This window comes from Lactuca virosa, chromosome 7 (assembly GCF_052849685.1).
Source record: "Lactuca virosa cultivar CGN04683 chromosome 7, Lactuca_virosa_CGN04683_v6, whole genome shotgun sequence".
Lineage (NCBI taxonomy): Eukaryota > Viridiplantae > Streptophyta > Magnoliopsida > Asterales > Asteraceae > Lactuca > Lactuca virosa.
Genome location: NC_136432.1, coordinates 23,542,953 through 23,547,827, shown reverse-complemented (window position 1 = coordinate 23,547,827; position 4,875 = coordinate 23,542,953). Strand labels below are relative to the sequence as shown.

Sequence of the window (4,875 nt, the reverse complement as noted above, 5' to 3'; positions counted from 1 at the left end):
TACCACTTTTGTAGCATCTCTTTCATGTGCCTCATATTCAGCAAACTCCTCAGGAGTAGCAGTTGGCTCAGGTACCTTAAGCTCCTTGTCGAGAACATATTCCTTGTTCTCGTATCGAGTGACCATCCTGATGTTTCTGATCCAGTCAGTAAAGTTGGATCCATCAAAGATGACTCTCCCACAAAGGTTCATGAGAGAGAAGGTGCCAGTAGGGTTTGAGCCAGGAGCAGCATTGTTGGAAGACATCTGAAAAGAAGAAAAGACAAGTTTAGTTTAGATATAGAGATAGTCCTTAATAAAACACCCAAATGTAATATTAAGGCTAGGATCCAATCACAAAATATTATAACTTAGAAGAGGGATGTCGTAATCCAAGCTATAACATATTTCAAAGGTAGGTGAATGACGATTCACCAATTTCCACCATGAAAACGAAATATAAATTATTAGGTTTTATTTGGTTTTAAGAAACTCCTAGATTCTTTTGAGATTCATTGAAATTTTTAATGGCATGTTTCAATCTCGAGTGTGCCCTTCATGTTTTGTGACTGGGATACCGAGGATCACAAAACAAAGTGTGAAGTAACCATGCAAATTACTTGGTACCTTTAATGTTTTTCACTTAATCGATGTGCCGGTTAACCACACGCGCTCCACCGACCTATGAAAAACCTTAATTCACCCTTTGCCTACCTTGTTAAGTCCAAGTTAGTGTATCGGTTAACCACACACGCTCCACCAACGACTTAATCAAAGTGCAAAGTGTAATTTCATGGGTTAGCACCTTATTAACATTTTTCCTAAAGTAACTAAGATTGGGAATTTATAAAACATTTAGTTACTTTATAATAATCATTATACTTTTAAATGAGAATTTTTAAGTCACTGTTCGACCCGTTCGGCTAACGACCCTCCACCAGTCAAGGAAGCGGTGGGTGAGAGTGGACACCCATTAAGCTGCCATTTTATAGGCAACAACCTTATACCCCCCTTATAGACCGGCTTCGTGAATGAGGCCTACTAATGGTAAAACGACTTTATCTTATACATACATATATTATTAAACTTATAATATTATAAAGTATAAGGGTTGAATTTTAACTTTTAAAATTCTAGGGGTTGGAACTAAAGTTAACTAGATGACTTCACAAGTTCCATAACTTGAGGGCAAGTTTTGTAACTGTAAAAACTCTTCAATTCATAACTTATGAGATTAATTGGTTCATTAAAATGAGTGACTCTTCATTTTATGTAACCTATGTGTTTCTTTAATGGTCATTAAAAATAAAACTTTTGGTAATCCATAACTTGAGGACAAATTATGGATTCCATTAACACACATGATGATCAAGAATTAAGACTAGCAAGAAGTTACACATAATTCCTATGATCATCTAAACTCATAAGAACATGAATATGAACATCAAAAATTCAAGAACACATAAAATCATGAATTTTTTATATTTAGCCATTGTAAATGGATTAGAACAACCATTACACCAACTAAAACAAGTTTTAAAACACCAAAACAGTTTAGGGTAATGTTTCTAGTCCATTTCCAGCAGCAAAAAACGAAAAATAGCACTCTGCATGATCAACTCCTCGAATGCATGAACTGACTCGCCGAGTTGGTTCAATTTTCGCTTGGACTCGTCGAGTCCCCCCATGGACTCGGCGAGTCCCCTGTGCAGAGAGCTCAAAAATCGATTTTTAACACTATTTTGCATCAAGTATTGACAAGCAAGCCTAGGCTCTGATGCCACTGAAAGGTTTTGAGCATTCTAACACTTCCTAAGTGTACATGCAACCCTAGAAAACCTTGGATCTATGTTTGTCTAAATACATGCAAAATATGATTTCCAAGGTTCATAATCCTATCTAGCATACATGGGGAACTTTTAACTAAAAAGATTGCTAGAATAACATACCTTGTTGATGATTTGATTCCTTGAAAACCTTGAGAGCCTAGCACCCCAAGTGTGATGCCTCAAATGCTTCACACAACACCAAATGCTTTGGAGTAAACTTGAGAGAAGTGTAACACTTGCAAAAATCGGCCAAGCCCTCTATATTTCTTTTTGTGACCGATTTTGGTAGATGACATGTTCTTTTTATAGTGTGTCAAATCTAGGGTTACACCATGTAAACCCTAATGTGACATGACTCTTCATTTCCATGACCCATGGGTTTGTAACTGCCATGGAGCCTCCATGGAGCATCCAATGGGTTTAACCCAACTTGATAATCCATGGAGCCTTTTAGCCCACTATACAAGTTATGGATGATTTACATAATCAACCCATATATTTAATTAGTCATCTTTTGATCACTTAATTAATCCTAGATTAATTCTTGATCAATACTAATTAAATAATACTATTAATATATTAGAACTTAAAATATATTAATAAACCACAAGTGTTATTTCTCTCATTTAGTCTATCCAAATGCATGATGACATGCAACCCAAATGGACCATGCTGGGTCGGGTCAAGTACATACCAGAAATAGTTATGGACTTAGACACCTTATCCAACAGAGGCAAGGTGGGTGGAGATGGATGAAACAAGAACTTGGCTATGGTGATGGTGAAGCTCGATAATATGGATAGAAGAATTACCACGATAGGTCATTGAGTGGATATTTGATGCATACAGAGTAAGTTGAAGCAAGACAAAACATATAAAAATGGGAGATATCATCAGTGGATTGGATTTACAATAACTAGAAGACCCGCAATCAAACTTATTTAACAATTTCACGGGACTTCCCTTTAAGGTAATCCAACTAACTTTTCATCTCTTTTTGTTGCAACCTATTTGACCTTTCTTAAGTACGTCTATTCCTTATCCCATTTACATTTCTTCAATTCAATGATAAATCTAACTTAATTTTAATGATGTAAAGTGATGAAATTGATTTTTTTAGGGGTTTACCTGCTAACTGTTTGTGTGTATGTTTACAATCATTGCCTCTTCCAACTCGAGTGTTACGGGCTTGAAACAGCTTCAACACGATAATAAGAAATGGGGTGCTCAAGGTCTTTATAAGTACTATCATCCAGAATGGTAACAAAAACATCAATGGACCTCTTCATGATGTAATGCAAGTATTAATGACTTGCTTTGATTAAAGAAAGTTTGAAGTGATCATCATAGTTCACTATTGTAACATCCCCTTTTGGTAATAATGTCTACTTTGGGCTCTTGATATGAAACTTCCGAGGGGGTAACATATCCCTGAATTGCTCTTGCTCCGGCATACTTAACTGCAGAGTTCTTATAGGATCTACTGCCTTCACGACTTTAAAACATGTTGTAACAAGGAAGGTATCAACACCTCGTATAGGTAATGCTTAGTTCTTCTTCTAAGCCGATGTGAAATCAGGTTCAACCTACCTTAACCCCCCCCCCCTATTATTCGGTTCGACGTCCCTGTCGAACATATCGACCCGTACCTACCTCTGATACCATTTGTAACATCCCCTTGTGGAACATATCACAATATTGTCCGCTTTGGGCTCCTGAAACGGAAACTTCCCAGAGAGGTCACCTATCCATGAATTGTTGTCGCTCGGGCACGCTTAACTGTCGAGTTCTTATGGGATTTGCTATCCTCACAACTTTAAAATGTGTTGTGACAAGGAAGGTATCCACACCTCCAATAAGGAAAGATATAGAGAAGATTAACATGGCCCCTCCGCTAGGATGACACACAAAAATGGAGAAATGGTATCAGATCTAGGGCACGGTTCGATGTTTTTTACTGGGATGTCAAACCCTATAATGGGGGTGAAGGTGGGTTGCACCTACTATCACATAAGTTTGGAAGGAGAACTAACATTCCTTATAAGAGGTGTAGATACCTTCCTTTTCATAACGCGTTTTAAGGTCGTGATGACAGCAGATCCCATAAAAACTCTGCAGTTAAGTGTGCCAAGACGAGAGCAGTTAAGGGATGGGTGACCCCCTGGGAAGTTTTTGTGTCGGGAGCCCAAAGAGGAAAATATTGTGATACGTGCCATAAGGGATGTTACAAATGGTATCAGAGCTAGGGCACAAGTCGATGTATTCAACATGGATGTCAAACCATATAATGGGGGCGAAGGTGGGTTGCAGCTGATCCCACATCGACGTGTAAGGAGAACGAAACATTTCCTTATAAGAGGTGTGGATATATTCCTTGTCACAACGTATTTTTAATCCGTGAGGGAAACAAATATCATAAGAAATCTGCAGTTAAGTGTGCCAGGGCGAGATCAATTTAGGGATGGGTGACCCCCTGGGAAGTTTTCATCTTGGGAGCCCAAAGCGAACAATATTGTGATACGTGCCAGAAGGGGATGTTACAACTACAAGTGAGTTTTCGAATATAATCATTATTTCCTATCATATATGATCTATTTAAAGCCAAATGAATTATTTTCTTGTAGATCCAAAGTTAAGAGGAGATCAATCTTCTCAGAAGGGAACTATAAGAAATGTCTCGGCTTCATCAAGCAGCTCTTGACGAACTTGAGTTATTGAAAACAAAATTTAAAAGTTTATCATTAGAGAAGGTAACAAAAACGATACATCTATACAACATAAATTACTCATGAGACATTTTTACTTTTATTGTAGGATAAACTAACCAACACACTTTACACTGTAAGAGAAGCCCTTTCACTCGATGAAAACCGAAGGAAGGAAGTTGAAAAAGAGCTAAGTAGTATAAAAATGCAGCACCCGAAAGCTACGAAAACTTTGTTGGATTTTCTACATTGCTTCTATGTACTTGCGAAATTTTACATAACAATTATGGGCACACGCAACCTAGAAAGCTATGGCTATTCTCATAATAGCAACATACTTTGAAATACAATTTGGTTACATA

General features: G+C 37.5%; 1 non-coding gene across 1 annotated transcript; it reads left to right on the top strand.

Annotated features, from left to right (window-relative positions):
- The first annotated feature begins 3,643 nt into the window (after positions 1-3,643).
- LOC145127923 (U6 spliceosomal RNA) lies at positions 3,644-3,743 on the top strand. Its single transcript, XR_013716528.1, has one exon. It is a non-coding gene; the product is annotated as a U6 spliceosomal RNA (small nuclear RNA).
- The last annotated feature ends 1,132 nt before the right edge of the window (positions 3,744-4,875 follow it).